The 21869-nt window shown below is 43.8% G+C and overlaps 1 protein-coding gene across 1 annotated transcript in view; it reads right to left on the bottom strand.

Moving 5' to 3' along the window:
• Nucleotides 1-20538, bottom strand: part of npffr1l2 (neuropeptide FF receptor 1 like 2) — a 40412-nt gene extending 19874 nt beyond the window's left edge. Inside the window, exon 1 of the mRNA XM_038702447.1 lies at nt 20224-20538. The gene's annotated coding sequence lies outside the window, so the exon portion shown is untranslated. The remainder of the gene's footprint in view (nt 1-20223) is intronic.
• Between the last annotated feature and the right edge of the window lie 1331 nt (nt 20539-21869).

Raw genomic sequence — 21869 nt, 5'->3', positions numbered from 1 at the left:
AATGCAATAATCTGTTAGGAGAAACTTGAGGTAAAGTAAGAGTCTATAAGACATAATACTAAGGATAATATAGGCTACAGGTAATTAAAAATGTGATGAGTTTTATAAGTGGAAAAAACGACAACTTTACAATGCTGCTCTCTCTGTGTTTGGAATAACGTAATCTGTGTAGTGAACAACCAGTGCACACATTATTTCATGACAAAAGGAAGAACACAGCCATCTCTCCTTTGTTTCTCTTTGCCACATCAAAAACTTTGTTTCCACCATGAGTGCTGTGTGCTAAGTAAACAACCAAGCAAGAGAAGTTAAGATAACTGACAACTCAATTTAACTTTGTCCAGATGTCTCTGTTCGGCTGTCTCTAACAGGCAAAACTATTCAGTCTTTTCTTGACAACTAAGGAGTTGCGGACACATGGCATTTCCTATACCGTACTGTACGTCAATATTAGTTTTTTCCCCAATACACAACTTTTTTTCTAGATTAGATTATTTCTTTGTTGACCAAAAACTGTTACTGACCATTAAATCCTGTTCATACGACAGTATTACAATTTCTGATCATGAACCGTTATTGTTGGGCCTGCATTTTGTGCAAAAACCACCCGGCTATAGATTTTGGAGGTTTAACTCTCTCTTGCTTTCGGATAAAAACTATGTCCTAACACATTCTCACTCCCGGCTCATCACATATTGATGCTTTTAACGACCTGGGTACCCCTTTTGCGTCATTTATTTACGTTTAGGGCTCTGCGTTCAAGTTAGCAACGCTTAGCAACAACAAATATACAACTGCCGGTAAAGTTAGCAACAATAAATATGCAATATTCGGTTAGACTTTTAAAAAAAAACGCTAGGGTTTCGAAACATTGCCATTTTGAAACGGCACGTTATCCAAGTCTTGAAAAGTTGCAGTTTGGTTAGGATTATGCACAAAAAGTACTTGGTTGGGTTTAGGCAACAAAACTACTTGCTTAAGGTTAGGAAAAGATCATGGTTTGGGTTAAAATAACTACGTACGTCAGTTAACACATAAGTTAACTAATGTCAATAGACGTAACTTGCCTAAATAAAAATATTTTATGTTGACTCTTTGGTTCAAAGTCAAAGCAATGATGAGAATAGAAAATAATTTTTCAATATTAGTCGTGTTTTGAATGTTATTTACTCCCCTTCCGAATCTGAAGAGATCTTAACACTGCTTGACGCCAAAAAAGCATTTGATCGTATTGAGTGGAAATATTTGACACTTTGCATGAATTTGGTTTTGGTGAGGTTTTCATTAGTTGGATTAAGCTTCCGTATTCTTCGCCTGTTGCTTCCCCTTACTTTCAGTTACAGCGTGGAACAACACAGGGATGCCCCCTTCCCCCCTCCTCTTCATTCTTACTGTAGCATAGCTATTCGCTCAGACAATTTGATCTCTGGTATTTCAAGGGTAGGTCTTGAACAAAAAAAATACTCTTTACGCTGATGACACACTTTCTCTCAAAACCAGCGATCTCGTTGCCGAGGATCCTTGCCTGTATTAAAAAGTTTGGCTGCATCTCTGGTTACAAACTCAACATTAATAAGAGTGAGCTTTTTCTCATAAACAGAGGTAAATAAAGTCACACCCTCCGCCGCACCATTTAAGCAAGCGTTGGATGAATTAAAATACCTTGGATTTACTGTTATGCGGAAACTTGCCAACCTATTTAATAAGAACTTTATACTATCTCTGGAATCTACTAAATCAGACTTCACACGCTGGTCATCTCTCCCCCTGTCACTAACAGGTCGTATAAACTCTGTAAAGATGAACATATCACCTACATTTCTGTATCTTTTACAGATTGCCACTGTTTTCATTCAGAAAGCATTTTACAGAACCCTTAACCAAGCCAATTCTTCCTTTATTTGGAATAAAGGTCCTAGTAGAATACGAAGGCAAATAATACAACGACCAAAAATATCTGGGGGGCTTTCCCCAAATGCCCCTTGACACTATTCTGGAAATGAATATCAATGGTAAGGGCACGTGTCCACCAAATCGTTTTTCAATTCATTGCAATGGGAGCGCCGCGTTTTTAGAACATGGTAAAAAGGCAGCAGCGTGACAAAGCGCTGACTGTCTTTTTCCGTGCTGGGTGCTGAGCGCTTTTTCCCGGTCGCCGAGAGTTGAAAAATGTTCAACTCTGGGAACAACACCACACTGAGCACATACGATGTTTTCAGCATTTCAGTGATGTGCCTATTCACCGAGGTGTTTCCTCGCACACAAAATCTCATGAACCCACATACGGACAGTCTGTACTCTCATGTTTCAGCCTTCTCTTCATGTAGAGCAAGGGCCAGAGCAAGTAAGCCTACCCTACTTTGTGGTGACATTTTTACATCAGGTAAAATTAAGTAGGCTACTCTACTTGCAGCACATCACCTCAACGGAAATTATGTATCATAGCAACCACAGCGTCTCGAAAAAAAACACTGCGCCTCCAAAACGCACCCTAGCACTCCAAACTAGGCCTTTTCAGAAGAGCAGGTGGCGTTTCCATCTGGTAAAAAAACACTTTGGTGGACATGTGCCCTCAGGGAGCTCTGTCTGCAATTTATGACCTCATTACTGGACTCTCTCCCCCTTCTGTTATAGCCACAAGACAAAACTGGGAGGACGATTTAGTTTAAAGATGAGGAGTGGAAAGAAGTTCTAAGTAGGATTAATTCCTCTTCTATTTGCGCTCGTCATAACCTCATATATCATTCTTCCTTTTATCTTTTTTTTTTTACTGTGACTATTGTTAAAATTGCCAGGCTTGGGAATGTTGTCTTTCATGTCTTGTACAAGTTATTTTAAAAAACAAACGATAAAGTTCAATAAAAAAAAACTGTAACTGTTTATGGTATTTAAGTATTGATATTGTGGAAAGATATGTGATTAAACATGCGCAAACAGACTTTAAGACATTACTTTAGATTAAAGTTAAAACCTCAAGGCAGAAAAACAAACAAAAAACACAGCGAAGCCATGAGCTCACTCTCTTAAGTCTCTTAGCTCCCTCACACCATCCTGTTTTCAAAGGTTGGGCCCGGAGAACCTCTGAGACTCCAAATTCTCCCGTGTCTTTTGTCTTGGCGGGAAATTTGAGCTGACTTCTTTGAGCTTTCACTGGGATGAAAAACTTCCCCAAACTATTTGTCTAATCTCAGTAACATTAACTAGCCTATATTCACAAGGTCTTGCGAACCTGCGGTGAATGTATTTCTTTATTTTATTTGTTTAAAGTTATTAGGTTGTTTCATTTATGTAACATTAGACTGAGAAAACAATCAAGTTTCTTTCCAAACCTCATCTTGGTTTGATTTAACTCCTATTACTCCCAACTACAAACAGAGTCTAGAGGTAAGTCAACGAGCTGGTTACGCCACCAGCAACACAGAGGATATAAATTAAGGACCAAGTCAGAGCTAAGGCCTAGACCACTCCAAGTTCCAGCAGCCACAAGCCTAAGGCGAAAGACCCTGGGTAAACCCTCTCGCAAAACCCGGTTCCAGCCACACGGCGTGCCAAGCCCGTCGTGAATGCAACAAACCGAGCAGCTAGCTGTGGGCCTTTGAAGTAATGGACGGCTGGAGAAACACCAAGCAGTAAGGCAAACAAACTCTACTTTCTGTGGTCAAAGTCGGTGTCCTTTAGTCTTGAAACCAATAGCCTCAATTTAAACTCAGTTAACATAGAACTTCTGTCCTGTTCGTTTTCCTTACTACCTTAGTCCAGGGTGTCCACCGGGTCTTAAAAAGGTAATACATAAATTTTGCAAAAATTAAGGCCATTTTATGTTTAGTGTGGAAAGGTCTTAATTGCCATTTAACAAGGTATTACATTTTGAAGATATTTTTATCAATGTGAAAATCCTGTTTGTATGCTAAAAGTGTGGGTGAACGTATTTATTTATATTGCATAGCCAAAATTACTAGAGAAGAAGAGGATAGCGAGTGTGTGATTCTTCTGTGTAATGTTAGGCGCAGGGATCTACCGTGCGAGCCTTTCACGCACATGCGTCCCTAAAAATAGATCAGTGCGAACCGGAAAACTGATTTTACGAGTACAACAGGCCGTAATCTTCTAATGTCGTGTAAAAATTCAAGACTTGGGCCAGATAAGAAAGCTTGAACTTTTACCAACATTTTTATTATCAACAAAAACAGACACCAATTAGAATACAAAAGTTCCACTGGAGTGTGTCAGAGATCGGTGCAAAATAGAGCCCCATTCTGTTACCAGAACAGAGACCCGAGTCGACATGAAAACCATGTAACGACTGACTTTCACTTCCTTTTGGACCTGCTTTTATAGCGCTGTTTCTTGGCTTCACATCATCTCTTGGCTCTCTTTCCTGCTGCACCTGAGTCTGTGAAAGTCCAAGATTTTCACGTGCCTAAGCATTTGGTGGGAAAGTCCCTGACTGCCTGCTCCTCCTCTCTGTGTCTTTTGCATGCACTCCGCTTGATCATGCCATTTCTTCCATAACCTGACTTTTATGGAATAAACTGGTGTTTGTGCTCTGTGCTAGAAACAGGACATTCTTACTGTGATGGACTATATTGATGTATGTTTTGTAATACAATTTTCACAAAATCTGCTTCTATATTTTCCTTTATAAGTGTTTTTGATACTATCTTATTGTGCTCCCTCCCTTTTCTCCCAAAGCACACGAGCTTGCTCACACACACACACACACACACACACACACACACACACACACACGCGTGCACGCGCTACTGCTGAGCCCGGGCAGTTAAATACAGAAAGGAGCACACACACACTGAGCTGTAGAGTTTTAACACTGTGATCCTAACTTTACACTATAAAATAACACTTTAAATGATGACAATGTAGACCACCATTGCTCTAGTAATTAATGATAACAATTTAGGCTATAATGCTCCAAACTAATTCACAACACTTCCACCAATGCTAATCGTTCAAAACAGTCATACTGAGCTCTGTGGCTGCTTGAACAGCCCCATTACTCAAAAACAAGAGCAAGATGCACTGTCAGCAAGTGAAGCGGTAAGAAAATATAAGCAGTGTTTGGCTAACGTTAGTTAGCTAAATCGGTGCCTTTTATTGAAACACGTTAAACTTTTCATAAACCCGATGTGTCACTTTTCGTGAACAGATCAATCACAGCCTGAATGGAGCGGGACATTAAAATAAAGTTTGAGGTGCTACAGTAAGGTGACCACATTTCTGAAATGAAAACTGGGGGCATTTTTGGTTTGGTGGTCAGTATGTGTTTGTATACAAGAAACCCGTCTATAGATAGGCTTGTGAGGTGATTAGAAGCAGGGTTTAGGGCCTGCTCCCGAACCTAAGTTAACAAATTGTTTATTTACTCCTACCAAAACAAACCTTTTGGAAGAAACTTACCCTGGCTTGGTGTGCCATTGCGGATCTTCTGATTGGTTCACCCCCATTGCAGAGACTGATTTGAGAGGTTGTAATCACCAAGTTGTGGTTGTACTTGAAAATGGACTCAGGTAAAAAAATAAATAAAAAAAGAGTAAACATTGCATTACAAGTTTGCAGCTGTTTATATTATTTGTTTAAAAGGAGCAGTGCATATTTATGGACATATTTGCCTTTCAGCCATGTAAATGCCAGAATTAGCCCGAAGGCTATTTTCCATCTGTAGTCCTCAGCAGGTCATCATGAGGTACAAAATAACACAATTAAACAATAATTGAAATATATAATACAATAGTTACATCATGATTTCTGCATTGTAATCTGCATTTTAGACCACAGGTGTAAGACAACGTTGCCTGAAATCACATGACACATCTGCAAAAGTTTCAAAATAAATATTTTCTAAAATATTTATATCCTTTCTAAAAAATAAAAAATGTAATGTTCGCTACATTCCCCTCTGGTCAGGGGCAGACTAGGATGAAAATTCTGCCCTGTAACCACACCAGCCCACATTACCATACATTCACTAATTACATTTCTATACAGATGGTGAAATATAAGCAGTACAATAGGTAACAAATATTTAAACATTTAATGTTTGTGACTGGCAAATAATGCTTACTACTGTTTAAAGTGCACACATTTATAACAAATTTACACATAGTAACTGTACTATACTTTGGAGTTAATTACAAACCCAAAGTACATTTGTGTGTCACTGTTTTCTTCCTACTTCTACCACACTCCTCCCTGACTGCTAGGCCTAAAGTAACATCCTTCCCAACAGCACAATCTCTATATTCTTGGTTAAAGAGGTAGTATTATGCTAATTTTCAGGTTCATTATCTTAATTAGGGGTTGTACCAGAACAGGTTTCCATAGTTTAATTTTCAAAAAACACCATATTTTTGTCATACTGCAAATTGCTGCAGCTCCTCTTTTCACCCTGTTTCGAAGGCTTCGTTTTAGCTATGGAGTGACACATCTTGTCTCTAAATGATCTTTGTTGGGAGTTGCACATGCGCAGTTCCAAGTTCAGGCCTACTAGCCAATCAGAAGCAGAGAAGGGCAGGTCAGCGAAAAGACAGTAAACAGCTTCGATTCAGCTGTAGGCTACATGTTGCCGACCAGCTTGGCAACATGGACTGGAGCAAGAGTTTCAGAGTGGTGAGTTATTAATCTGTAACAAAAGTATCTTTCATCTATAAAGTTTTAACTGAGCTCTGTCTCTACATCACAGTAACAACTTTATGTCCACTGACTGAGGGTAGCTAGTGTTTGGAAGGGAGAGGAGAGGTGTGTGCTGCAGCTCATTGTTTTTCCACCGGTGTTTTTGAAGGCATGTTGGAGTAGTCGTTTGGCGAGCATTATGACAAGTATTTTCATTATGATGTCACAAGAAAGGGAACTAAAGGCTGGACTACAAACGAGCTGTTTTCAGGCAGTTCAGGGCAGAGTTTTCTGTGGGAGATGGGAACTCCCTTTGGGGTGGACTTTGGGCTTTTTCATTTTGCAAACCTGTTACATGCACAAAAAAGACATAACTCAATAAAGGAGAGGGGAAAAGCAAAAAACCATAATACCACCTCTTTAAAGATTTACTTCAAATAGTGTGGATCTGTGCTACTTTCCTTCTGTCAACCAATCATTCAGTCAACTCTACTTTCAACCAGTTGCTCAGGCAGACTAGCTTGTTCACATTTTCTGACGATAGAGCTGACCTCTCCTTCTGCAGAATGTGGCCTGCCAAAGAGAACAGTCTCTCACATGGCACTGTTCAGGCAGGTGTAGCCAAGTACCTTTTTGCAAAATGGGCCAGCTTACCATATGCATATGCCCGATTGTGATGACCACCACAGTAGTGGACATGTTTCTATGCTGAAACAGGGCTCTGCCTTGTACCTCTCCAGAGATTTATCTGTGGACAGTACATCATCATCAGACTCTGACCCTGATCCCATCAGAAGGAGAGCAGTCTTCTTCAGTGGCTCTGGCTCCACTTTTTCTCCAGAGGTCTGTGGTGCAGGTTCTTTGTCCCTCAGCATCTCACTCAGGTTTTGTCACACCTCTCCCCACTCTGTTCCAGGAAAGCACCTAAGGTCCTTGAACCGAGGTTTAAGAGTGGTTGCTACCTTTAACCATTGCATGTTGGACTTCTCCTTTTGCACAGTGAGGTCTTTTGCAGCCTTGAATCACGCCATGTATGCAGGATCAACATCTGAGACCTCCATCGTACGCAGGAGATGACAAAGTACAGGCAGCACCACGGAGGAGGACACAGTGAAAGCACAGCACCACACAATTGACTTAATGACTAGATTTCATTCAGATGGCATCTGTTTAGGGTACAGGCCTTAAATTATGTCTAAATAACTTCAATTGATTGTTTTTTATCAGTAAAATTGAAAGAAATCACATTAACGTTACCTGCAGGGCTCCAGCAATGTTTCCAACTTTGACAGCCTGTCATATTCAGCTGAAGTTAGCATGGCTAAATTGTGATTTTGCTGTTCTAGCGTTGCTTTCAGTGGATCTTTGATGTGCTGAATCCGCCTTATCATTTCAAGAGTTGAATTCCAGCACAGATGATCAGTACATCCTGGACAAGGGACTCCTCTATTAGTCCGTGAGAGGCTTGCTGAGCTTTGAGCTCAGCTGTGTTTGCGGGACTGTGTCTGAAGTGCCCGACTATTTTACGGCACTTTGCTAAAACTCCGCTGTGTTGTGGTGGCAGCCCGGCTGACAGTGAGTGTCCTGGTTTTTTCTACTTTTTATCAGTTCTTCTGCTTTTTTCCTTGGTTTCCTGTTCTCTGCCCGCCTCTCTGTGTGTTTTCTCCCCCGTGTGCTCTCTCTCCCTCTGCTCCTGAGCCCAGCCAACTACCTGCACCTGCAACCCATCATCCACCTCGTCAGCCTGCCACACCTGCCAGTAATCAACCTCATCCCGGCCTGTATTTCAAACCCCGGTTCTCCACACCATCCTCGCTTGATCGTCGTTGCTCCATACCTGGTGCCACTTCTGTGTTCAGGCTTCCACGTTGTTTTTTCAAACTTACCCTGTGCCTTGTCATTGTCTCCCCCTAACCTTGTCTCTCTGTCTGTTTCCCTCCCAGGTACACTCACCCTCGTCCTCCGTTCGGCTGGGCTCATCCACTGGCCCACTCCCCTTCGGACCTCCCTCTCGGCGTCCTCCCTGTTCCCCTGCCTCTCCTCGCTTCCTTGGCCCCTGTGTTCCCCTGCTCCCTGGCCCCCTGTCTCCTTGGTTCCCCGTGCCAGTACTTCCCCGACGTCCTCCTCTCCCTCCACTCCAGTCCCTCTCACCCTTTTTTCCCCCAATAAACCTCCTTCCCTCTGAATGCTGCATTTGGGTTCCTCTCTGTCCACACACCACACCCCGTAACAGAACGATCAAGCCACCCATGGACCCAGCAGACTCAAAAGCGGAGAGGGACATGTTCTTGGATGTCTTGGCAGAGCTGTGGTCTACGTGGCAGTTGGCATCCGACCTCAAGTCTCGCCAAGCTGCCCACGTTCAGGCTCACTGGGAGATAGCCGTAAGGCCATGGCTGCGGCGTCGGCTGCCTAAGTGGGCCAGACATTTTGTTGACTCCAGCCCTCTGCCGTTCCCACCTATCCCTCCTGATCCCCAACCGGCTAGCCCCCAGTTTGGTCCAGATCCCCGGCTTGCTAGCCACCAGCCTGTCCCGAGCGTTCCCCGGCCTGCCTGTTGTTCTCCGTGTTCGCCCGACACCACGCTTGACCCCCGTCTTCAGTTCGAGGGAACCCGCCTGGCCGTCTTCTCTGGGGGCCGTGGTGGCCATCGGAGGAGACGTGGCCATCGGCTCCCGCCAATTGCACCACTCTCCCTAGATCCCCAGCCAGTTAGCCCCCAGCCTGGCCCAGTCCCTCAGCCTGCTAGCGCCGCTAGCCCCCAGCCTGGCCCAGTCCCTCAGCCTGCTAGCGCCGCTAGCCCCCAGCCTGTCCCACGGCCTGCTAGCGCCACTAGCCCCCAGCTTCTCCCTGATCCCCAACAGGTTAGGCCCCAGTTAGACCCTGATCCCCAACCTGCTAGCGCCGCCAGCCTCCAGCCTGGCCCCCCCGATCCCTTGTCCCTTAGGGCCACTAGTCCCCGTGTTCTGTTGGCGGATGGACCGGCTTCAGCCACGCCCGGCTCCCCGGCCTCTGGAGAGGTTGTTTCGTCCCTTAGCCCAGCCCTCGGGCCGCCCGCCGGACCCTCCTGGCTTCCCTGGTCCGCCGGACCCTCCTGGCTTCCCTGGTCCGCCGGACCCTCCTGGCTTCCCTGGTCCGCCGGACCCTCCTGGCTTCCCTGGTCCGCCCTCGGGCCGCCCGCCGGGCTCCCCCTGTCCGCCCTCGGCCTGCCCGCCGGACCAACCTGGCTCCCCCTGTCCGCCCTCGGGCCGCCCGCCGGGCTCCCCCGGTCCGCCGGACCAACCTGGCTCCCCCTGTCCGCCCTCGGCCTGCCCGCCGGACCAACCTGGCTCCCCCTGTCCGCCCTCGGCCTGCCCGCCGGACCAACCTGGCTCCCCCTGAACCCCTCGGTCCCTCGGGACGCCCGCCCGAACCCCCTTGGTCCCTCTGTTCCGCCCTCGGGACGCCCGCCCGAACCCCCTTGGTCCCTCTGTTCCGCCCTCGGGACGCCCGCCCGAACCCCCTTGGTCCCTCGGGACGCCCGCCCGAACCCCCTTGGTCCCTCGGGACGCCCGCCCGAACCCCCTTGGTCCCTCGGGACGCCCGCCCGAACCCCCTTGGTCCCTCGGGACGCCCGCCCGAACCCCCTTGGTCCCTCGGGACGCCCGCCCGAACCCCCTTGGTCCCTCTGTTCCTCCCTCTGGGACGCCCGCCCGAACCCCCTTGGTCCCTCTGTTCCTCCCTCTGGCACCCCGCCCGAACTCCCTTGGTCCCTCTGTTCCTCCCTCTGGCACCCTGTCTAGCCCTGAGTTTTCAGTTCAGCCCTGCCCGTTCCCCTAACCCTCCCCTGTCCTGAAGCCCTCCCAGTTTGGTTTTGGACCCTGGACCCCCATCAGCCGGACCCCAGTACATCTTCCTCCCCCCCGTGTTCGTCTGCCCAACCCCTTGTCCTATAGAAAGGCCGCCGGGAGGCGTCCATTGAGGAGGGGGCCCTGTTGTGGTGGCAGCCCGGCTGACGGTGAGTGTCCTGGTTTTTTCTACTTTTTATCAGTTCTTCTGCTTTTTTCCTTGGTTTCCTGTTCTCTGCCCGCCTCTCTGTGTTTTCTCCCCCGTGTGCTCTCTCTCCTCTGCTCCTGAGCCCAGCCAACTACCTGCACCTGCAACCCATCATCCACCTCGTCAGCCTGCCACACTGCCAGTAATCAACCTCATCCCGGCCTGTATTTCAACCCCGGTTCTCCACACCATCCTCGCTTGATCGTCGTTGCTCCATACCTGGTGCCACTTCTGTGTTCAGGCTTCCACGTTGTTTTTTCAAACTTACCCTGTGCCTTGTCATTGTCTCCCCCTAACCTTGTCTCTCTGTCTGTTTCCCTCCCAGGTACACTCACCCTCGTCCTCCGTTCGGCTGGGCTCATCCACTGGCCCACTCCCTTTCGGACCTCCCTCTCGCCGTCCTCCCTGTTCCCCTGCCTCTCCTTGCTTCCTTGGCCCCTGTGTCTTTTTTTTCACCCAATAAACCTCCTTCCCTCTGAATGCTGCATTTGGGTCCTCTCTGTCCACACACCACACCCCGTAACACGCTGTCCTATAAAGCCACACACGGCAAATGCTCGAATGGTAGACTTCTTGCAGCGGCAATCATATTGGGAGCGCCTTCTGTTCCTATTGTTGTGACCTTGCTGGTCATCTCCCACTCATTTGCAACTTAGAGAAACTGGCTAGCGCATGCTTCGGCAAAATGTCTGTCTTCTGTTTTTAGTGAATGAGTGCAGCTGCCAGTTGCCATCAATTAGGTGTGCTGTTACACCGAGGTAGTTGTGGTTACTTACTGAAGTCCAGTGGTCTCCAGTAAGTGCAATAAAAGCACCTTTTGCCAACTGCTTTATTTGTGTTGTACTGTTCATGTATTCTCTTAACGACAGTTCTCCTCAAAGGTAGCTTGTATGACGGGTCGCCTGTGGCGATCTGAATGACGTCTTGAAGCCCCCAGTCCTGAACTATGTTGATCCATTGCAGTAGTTATACCGTAGTTGTTGTCATTTTGTTGACAAAGCCCCGGCTGCACTCCACCAGTGTCGTCTGACGAGCATGGCTAGCTGACCCGGTCTCAGCACTAAAGTTAGCATCTTTGCTAACATCAGCAAAAATGTGCTTTGCACGGAGATGATACTTCAATCTTGTCGTGCTTCGGTGGAAGGCCAATTCATCACTGCAATAAGTGCACACAACTTTGGTTTTATCAAAACTTCCATCTGGAAGCTTTTTGTAACGATACTTGCTGTTCAGCAGAGCGGACATGACTCATCGTATTACACCCCATTCACAGAAACTGGCGGAAATTACTCGCCTTTGCTGTGCCCTCATCAAAGAAAGCCGCGCTGCAATAACGGGAAGAAGTTGGCGTAAAAAGATGATTGATTACATTTTAAATCTGCGTTAAAAAAAACAACTTCTTAATATTTTTTGATTAATCGTATCAATCAAGCGGCAACCTCCAGCTCTCACCTCCGATACCAGTCAGGAAGTAACTTAAACTGCAGTTCATCGAGTGGCCACCTGAGGCTGGCTGCAGAAGGGAGTCAATCTCCATTGACCCCCATGTTAAAATGCCCAACTTTACAGCAGAATAAAACATGTTTACAGCCTGGTTAAACATTTATTTTTTTATAACTCACCTGTTTCATTATATTAAGCCTTAAATTTCTGCATTATTAGGGGCGTGGCCACTTTGATTAACAGAGGTCTCTCGCTGCTGTCACTTCTCCGAGTGACTGCCGTCTGTTAGCTGAGCTCAGCAGTGAGCCAATCCCAGCTGACATTGGGCTCCCTGGTGAGTGAGTGAGTGACTCTCTCTCAGCTGTAACTGGAATATTTTATTATAAATATTGTCTGAAAATTTCCCCTATTTTCAAATCCCAATGTTAACAGGTATGGTCGTCTCATGCAGTCAGAATGTAATCATGTCTTTTAGAGTTAACCATGGAGCTGCTCCTTTGATAGAGAATAATGGAACAAGTAGGACATAATGACAGAAGCCATGGTGATTTTACTGGGATGTGCACACATTTTGAAAAACACTGCAAGCCCTATAGTCATAAAACTCATCTGAATGTAAATGATATCACTAACAAAAAGAATCTGCAAGCCTGTTGAATCATAACCCTATTAAATGTCAGTGGTCACCTCACAACATCTTCTGATTTCCAGCACAGGGAGACAACCATCTGCGTTGCTAGATCCTTTATAGTATTCTTGGATCTTAGCTACAGCACAATGAGTTTTATTCTATGGTGGATTTAACCTTTACGGATACATTTTGAGGCCCAATATCTTACATTTCACCAAAATCTACCACTTTTAAAGGAAGAAAAATACTTGCTGAACCTAGGATACAGTCTGTGGGTGTTCACATACTAAAGACTATTATTTTAACTAAAGCAAATACACCTTCTCATAACCTCATTACCACGAACACACAGCTGTCATAACTAAATAATTTTAAAACCGTAAAATAAATTGGATCAACTTTCTTCCAATTATATTTCATGTTAAATGGCAATTTTACAGTTACCTCCTGGAATATGCCTAATATAACTCCTCTCCTTTCTCTTCCTGCAAAACATTAAAATAGACTAATCTTTAACTCAAGGGCACATAATTAAGATGTATGCAATCAAATAATTTGATTTGGGGAGACAAGCCCAACATATAAAAACTTGTGGTTGCAATCTAATTTATAATTTTTTTTTGTGTGAATACCCTTAAAGCTGAGAGACCGCACTTTAAGTCCATAATCATATATATTCATTCATATTTAACTAACTTAAACATGTTTTGGTAAACAGCCAAAATAACAACACTTGTCAGTGTCCAAATATATATATGGACCTGACTGTACCTGTGTGTTGATCACATCGTTACAACATATGAAACAATGGTCCTTCATTTCATTGCTAAATCCACTTCAGTAACCAGTAACTCTCTGAAGATGCTAATAATTTCATGCTCATTTGCATAGAAAGTGCTAAATGTATGAATATTACCTTATTTAAGTGCAAATTTACAGGAGCTCCAAGACATTATTTGCTTGGTAGAGCAGTTAGGGGTGCATTTCACCTTTTAGGTGCTTTGAGAATTAGACTGTTTAGTTTTGTCTTATTTGTGCAGGTTTAGCAGCCATAAAGCAGCACAATCCTGTTGTGAATTCACCCCCTTTTTGTACAGCAATTATTATTCAGAGGAGGTTGGTGTCCCTCAGCAGTTCATACTCCAGGCTATGCCAGCTAGGTCGAACTCCACACATGCTCCTGAGGATGCTGGAGCAAAAGAGAGCACTCACAGCTTCTGAGGAAGACTATGCTGTAGAGCCTGGAGCAGAGGCTGTCCTAGGTGACAGAATCAAAAGAGGTTGTCTGCTTGACCCATGCAACAAGGAGCAACCCCTGTGTAACCCAAGCCAAAGCCTGGCTGAGGGAAGAGGAAGAGAAGGCTCCAACATAACATCAGCAGAAACCGCCAGTGATGAGTAAGAAACCCAAAAGGCAAAGATCGGAGGACCAGGCCCACGGCCTCCTTGACTAGTCTGTGGGATACCATTCTTACTTCAGCCAGTCGTGCACAGGCACCCGAGGGGATCTTCAAAGATCTCAAGAGATGGAGCCTGCCAAACAGAAAAAATGGTTCCCACCCTCCTCTGTGCCAAGTGAGCGGGTGTTCAGCACCATTGGCATAAATGAAGAAAAGCGGAGCTCCCTTAGAAGAGACATTGAAGAAAAGCCGTGCTTCCTGCATTATACCATACCCCTGTTAGATTGGCAGTATTAACTCGGGGGGGGTGGGGGGCTTGTGATAAATAATGTGTTTTATGTGTTCGTTTATATAGGCTTGACACCGTGACACAGAGTTAACGACACAGTAAGTAATGTGACTAATAGCTAGGTTGTGGGTTAGCAAGTAAACATGAGAGGACGAGACGGCCCCAGAGCAACACAGCAGTTTCAAACAGCGATCCAACTCGCCTGCTGCTATAGCTAACATCACAACAACAGCATGTCTTGGTAAACTACAGTAAGCTCAATGTGGGCCAGCCATTAAACATCATGACTGAAACTGCTGGAATAATGTGGCGTGGCTCGTCCATACAACAGACTTCTCTCTTTGGTATGAGCTCCTCGTTTTTGCTTGCATGGCATCCAGTTATGAGTAAATGTCACTCTCCTCCAAGTTTGTTTATCCTGACTGCAAATGTCTTCACTGCAACACCGGCAAGTGCTGAAGAACGAACTGCGGTGAGGTTAGTTTGAAGTTGGATATTAGATTTACCTTGAATAGTCAACAGATGTCAAATTTCCGACTGAAAAATTACTTCAACTCACCGCGGTGCAAAGCGCCACCCCTTCGTATAGTTTTGAATTTGCGAAAGGGCTGAACGATTAATTGTTTTCAAATCTAGATTGCGATTTGAAAGAACGCGATTAGCTAATCGTGAAGACGGCGATTAAAATGTAGGTTAATTATACAGCGCATCTGACCCGTTTTAAACAATCATGAAGTTAAAAATTTATTCCGTTGTCATCCTTGTGTGACAAACTTGTTAACCAATCACAAGAGCCATGCGCCTCCTGTTGCGGCCCTACTTGCCAATCAGAGCGGGCCAGGAAGAAGTGACAGAGGGGGCAAATCTTTTTATATATTTATATCAATACACAGGGCCCTTCACAGCGTGAAGCGCAGTTGGGTTTGGTGCGTGTCCAACTCCAATTTTGCAAGTTGGACGGCAGAAAAAAAATGGTCCGTGCACCAGGCGCATGGTTCAAAAGGGTTGTACTTGCAATACACCAATCAGAGTCATTTCCCTTTCAAAGCCAGGTGCACTTGTACTTTGGTGCATTGCTAATAGTGTGAATGGTGTATTATGAAAAACACCAATTGACTGAACTGCAGACTCACAGCACAGAGGGGATATGGAGAGAAGTGTGTACGTGATATAAAAACCATCACTGATCATGAAGCCTGTGTTACTCTGCTGCTCTGTAGTTTATCAGAAGTGTCGGAACTCTAGTCTGTTAAAAGACAGAAATACGACGTCTCCTCTATGAAACGTCTGGATCCTCACTGCACTGCGTTTGTGGGTCACATCTCTCCCCTACACTGGTTTCTTTATTTTGTGTTTTATTGATGTATGAGTGTTTTCTTTAACGATTTACTTTCATGCTTAGAGATGTTGCTGTCTGTCATTTTAAACATCGTGTGTGCAATAAAGTCACAACAAATATTGTGGGGTATTTGAGCAGCAAAACAGAAAGAAGCTTAAGTTATAAACTTGACATGACAGGACAGAGGAAACTCTCCAGAGGAAACAGAATTCAACTTTTAGCTTCTGAAATTATTTAGACTCTCTGATGGAGCTCAGGACTGATCAGGAGGACGTCTGCTTTACTCCAAACAGTTTCACTGGATGAACCTGGACTGTGTGTGAGACCTTTTGAATGTGGAGAAGAACACAGATCATGAATTAACATTTGATCCTGACTGATCCTGCCGGGAGATTTTAATAATCAATGAAGTTACGCTGCTGTGCCTCGTACGTAAATGCGCACAGTGTCACAGTGATGCGGCCCTAACAAAAACAGTGCCATTGACTTTAGACCTGTTTATTGGGTCAATGGTGCAATCGCTTTCAGCTGCCTCAATAGCAATGCGCCAACAATGTGCCTGACCACACGTAATGTTAAGACTCCCATGGGCTCACAGATGGGCGGAAGTGCATTTGCTATAACTCGGTCACTTGGTGCGCAATTATCAACTGCGCCGGTTGGAAACTAGACACTTGTGCTGCGCTTTGCACCGCTTTGTGCTGGGTACCAGATAGGGCCAATAATCATTTGGGCCTTTTTGATAACCGTAGGTTTTCCGCCTGCTGTGCCAGTTTCTGGATTTGTTTTCATCCTGTGGATGGAAAATGTCGGTGCTGCGTCATTTGTTTTGATGATCATGTCTCCCTAAAATGTTTCACTCTATTCAGCCTAGTCTTGCTGTTGGCAACTGAAAATGAACACAGCGTTTGTGCATGTCTAGCCTGCTCTGTGCAATTGGATCGATGAGCCGTCAGATGCAGAATGAGTCCAAGACACATCACTGTCCTAACCTCCCCACCATCAGCCTCTCCTTGCTGAGCGATTCTGCATGCCTGTAAGGTGTTGCCAGTAGCAACACAGAATGTTGACCTCAAGTGATAAATTAATAGCGCGAAAATGACTTTACAGATCAATTTTTACCTGCTGGCTCTTAGGATGCATAAATGCTGTTAACTTAGGAAAAGTCAAAGACTGGGGGACTTGAATACTGTAAATTTAAACCAGGCATAGGCTACAATCGAAAAACAGCAGCAGGTAAATTTTGCCCATTGGTGGGGGGGCAGAAAATACAACTGAGGGGGCAAAGCCCCCTCTTGCCCCCTTGTGGCGACAGGGCGTGTACATTTTACAACAACAAACAAACAGGAAGAAAACGTGGATTAATGGCGCCAGACGAACAGACCAGGGCTTAAAGCAAAATCATTTTTTGTGCCTGAAATGCGTTCGGGGGTTACAACAAAGATGAAGGGTAAGGAGCAAGAGCGTAACTCCGTGTTGAATACTGATCGAGACATAGTGGCTCAGATTAGGGGTGTGACGATACACTTAGCTCACAAGACATGAGGAATTACGATACTGGGTTCGCAAGAACAAGACAGGAAAATAATTGTACACGGTTATGAAGAAATATTCAATATGGGGGTCCTCCCCCTGAAAAAAATGAGCATTAAACATTTCATTTCCTGCATTCTAGTAAGACTTTTCTGCCATACCCTGTAATCAATTGTTGAAGTGGAACAAGAGCTGGGCGATATGGCCAGAAATGTTATTACGATAAGAAAAATTCATATAATTGGATATCGATAATTATCACAATAAATGTCAAGTCATTGTTTCTTTCAAGTTTAATTGGCAAATGTCAAACAGTGGACACTTCACAAATCTAAGCGCAGAACATTAAAAACAATTATGACAAAATCTTTTTTCAACAAATATGCATGAGTAACAGTAGGTAAAATCTGTTTTCAGTCCCTTTTCCTCAACAATATTTAAATTAGTCTATGATTCAAATTAATTAAACATTTATTTAACACGTAGTCAGGAAGTACCAGTCCCCTTCTTTTGTGCATCCACCAACAGAGACTGGCGCTTCACACATATCACTCAACTGTTAAGAAATATTGCAAGAATATTTTCCACGGACATAATTAGGCTATATATTGTCGAATATAAAAACGCCCTGTGCCGGAATTCCGGCACTGTGCCAGAGAACTTTTAGCCCTGAACAGACACAGGCAGCGGCTGTGTCGCGACCTTTTCCTTAGGCAACTCAATGACACAAATGTTTCAGCAGTGGAGCGTTTTGCCTGCCTGATTTTGCTGACTTGTTCAGATTTTATTAATTTGTTCAGTTGTTCATGATTAGGTAGTCTACGTTGTTAAACAGTTTGTTTTTTGTGTACTTAATATTGATATACGATCAGGAGTCTGCACAAGGCGTTTTATTTTGAAAATTGACCGGATTCTCTATGCCATTCTGTGTCGGACTTCCTGCCCGGTTCATCTGCTCTGTGCTGCTTGACCGTGCTTGAGGCGTCTTCCGACAAAAGACTGGCAGTGAATTTTTAACTTTATCTGAACTTTTTCTTAAAAATAAAAGCAAATCGAATTGTAATGGCAATATCTGGCAGAAAAATCTCAATTAGATTTTTTTCCCCCCAATTCGTTCAGCCCTATATTGCGACAACAAAAACTCTGCAGTATTGTTAGTTTACCTGTACAATAGGCTTAAAGCCAACTCTGTCTCTTTTTTTTATCCAAAAAAATTGGAGGTCTCTGTGACTCAAGCCTTCATGAACGTGTTTTCACCTGAAGTCAATCTGATTCTCGTTTGTCCTGATGGGCTCCAGCACATAAAACGTTTATTTTTTATCCTTTCGGTAGAATTTCAGTTTTAGTCTGTGTTGTGTTTGGGGCCGGTCGTTTTTTGTTTTAGTGGACTCCATCTCATTAGCTGTTATGTTGTTGCTTTGTGGATGGAACAGAATCAACAGGTGAGAGGCTTGGGAGAGCACAGCCAATGGATTTCATGGGAAATCCGACCCGGAGTCTCAACATAGGATTAGGCATGCTGGCCGTCAGAGGTAACAGAAAAACCCAGCAAGTGGAATATTTTTATGTGAGGTTACAACCCCTTCACACACACACACACACACACACACACAGACAATAACATGTTCTTATGTTTCTTGTGGTATCGTCATCTGTAACATTTTTATGCTGCTGTCTTGGCCAGGTCGTGCCTGTATAAGAGATCATTGATCTCAACAGGTCTCACCTGCTTAAAGATAGGTTAAATAAAACATTTAAATACATTTTATTCCCAGTGAAGTATACTGTTTCAGTGCACTGATGTAATTTTGGACATTCTGCCTCCATTTCATATCTTTGTCACAATAACCACATTTGAGGGATCAGTCAAACACACAGCAATAATCCTGTACCATTAGGGCTCTACTTTTAATTACTTTGGAGAGGTTGGATTCCTCATTGCTGCAGGTTATTAAGTATTACTCGTTGAAGGTCTAGGCATCTATATTCATAAGAAAAGGTTTTTACACTGCTCTGCAGTCATTTTGACACAGCTGCTTTTATTGGAAACTTGACAGGGTGTTTGACAGAGATATCACGCTTTGTATTCTATTCATGATGTGCATGTTTTTTGAAAAATGTGGTCATAAATGTATATTAAAATGTGTGGGAGACGCACAGGGAGACGCTGCTGTGTGAAGTATCTAGAAAATTCAGGAAGACTTGGACACACACACATACACACACATAAGCACAAAGACTGCACTGCTTTAAATAATAATTAACAATAACAGCTTTAACAGCACATTAACCTCAAAATCACTGTTTCTTTTCAAATCCAATGTGCTGGGGAACAAAGCCAAAGCAATTCTTATAGACTGAAGGTACCCTGAGATACCACTGCCTACATCATCATTATTTGTTAGAAATTACTGACACTGACACAGCCCTATAATTAAAACCTATACCTATAATATGAATAGTTATCACTATTATTGTTACTATTATTATCATTATTGTTCTATTTTAGAACATCTTTCTGTAATTTTAAAGTAAGGGACGCTATAAATAAATGTTTTACACACACTAACTCCTACAAACTGCCAAAAAGGGATAAACAAATAAATAAGAAAGCACTGTGAATTAAAATACACAAACTTTTTATGGGAGCTTGAATAGATTAATTATTCACCCTCTTTTTGTAGTTTTGTTGAAAGAAAAGGGAGAAAAGCTGATGTTGAGAAAGAACAAACTACTCGTTAAGTTACTGTAGTGAACTTGTCGTTACCTTTTTGGAAAAGCAAGAGTATGCTACACCTGTGTAACAGTACAAGGCAAAGCCCTGTTAACGGTAAGTGAACGTTACTGGGTGAGAAAAGAGGCAAACCAGTAGCCAGTGCAGTTTCCCAAAGAAGGTACATTTGTGTGAAACATGAAAATGACTTACCTTTGCGGTGTCAGACGCTCTTTAACTTCGAGTCCACTGGTGAAAATGACCGTGCACACACACAACACACACAAAAACAAATGCAGAAAATGACCAAGCGACAGGTTGCTCTGCGTCCTCCGCGGCTTTCCAGCTAGTCTACCGGTTTATAGTTTATAATTTGTAGTTAGAAGTTCATCCAGAATTCAAAGTGAAAACCTACGGTCTGCTGCCACAGAGACTCCGCTCCAACTGGCTCCTCCACGTATAGGGGAGACCGGGCACAGCTGTAACATATGCTGGAACACCTTTAGACAAGCTAGAGCAATGACACTGACTGTGCAAACACTCTGACAGCTTGTTTCAAAAATCTAATTAACACTATGAATCCCCTACATTACAATTAGGTGAAGGTGAATCTAATCAGCTGATAAATTAGAGCCACCTGCAACATTACTGTGTCTTTAAAGCCAATGCTAATGCTGCATTCTAGGCAACTCGGAACCTGGGAAATTCCGACTTCCAACTGGAAAAAGTACTATGTAAGCCACTTGAAGTCGGAATTTGTACTTGTGAACTTGGAGAAAAAAATATGTACCAAGTAGCTGAATGATGTCACACAACAATGGCATTTGCAGGGAAGCACACATTGTAAATGGTAAACCATATCCTAAAAGGCAACATAAAACATATTTGCATGTATTTAAATAAAAGTATACATACTATATATTGTAAAACCTGTTCTGCATATAAATTGATGTAGAAAAGTTACAAGGTTTTTAATTTGTCATAGGCCTACAACACAACTACAACTAAACTAAAGTTCGTAGTCCCTGCATGCTGCACACACAGAACTTAACAGATAAGTAAATGTGTTTGATATGTGTTTTATGGTAACATTTATAATAAATTATATTAATTAAAACAATAGGCTATATACAGTTATTTATACAGCCTTCAAAACCTATGTACAGTGGGTACGGAAAGTATTCAGACCCCTTTAAATTTTTCACTCTTTGTTTCATTGCAGCCATTTTCCAAAAATCAAAAAAGTTCATTTTATTTCTCAGTAATGTACACTCAGCACCCCATCTTGACAGAAAAAAACAGAAATGTAGAAATTTTTGCAAATTTATTAAAAAGAAAAACTGAAATATCACATGGTCATAAGTATTCAGACCCTTTGCTCAGTATTTAGTAGAAGCACCCTTTTGATCTAATACAGCCATGAGTCGTTTTGGGAAAGATGCAACAAGTTTTTCACATCTGGATTTGGGTATCCTCTGCCATTCCTCCTTGCAGATCCTCTCCAGTTCTGTCAGGTTGGATGGTAAACGTTGGTGGACAGCCATTTTCAGGTCTCTCCAGAGATGCTCAATTGGGTTTAAGTCAGGGCTCTGGCTGGGCCATTCAAGAACAGCCACGGAGTTGTTGTGAAGCCACTCCTTCGTTATTTTAGCGGTGTGCTTAGGGTCATTGTCTTGTTGGAAGGTAAACCTTCGGCCCAGTCTGAGGTCCAGAGCACTCTGGAAAAGGTTTTCGTCCAGGATATCCCTGTACTTGGCCGCATTCATCTTTCCCTCGATTGCAACCAGTCGTCCTGTCCCTGCAGCTGAAAAACACCCCCACAGCATGATGCTGCCACCACCATGCTTCACTGTTGAGAC

This window comes from Micropterus salmoides, unplaced genomic scaffold (assembly GCF_014851395.1).
Source record: "Micropterus salmoides isolate LMB-PRFRI ecotype aquatic unplaced genomic scaffold, ASM1485139v1 Ms_hic_scaffold_7, whole genome shotgun sequence".
Classification (NCBI taxonomy): Eukaryota; Metazoa; Chordata; class Actinopteri; order Centrarchiformes; family Centrarchidae; genus Micropterus; species Micropterus salmoides.
This window is presented reverse-complemented; position numbering and strand designations above follow the sequence as displayed.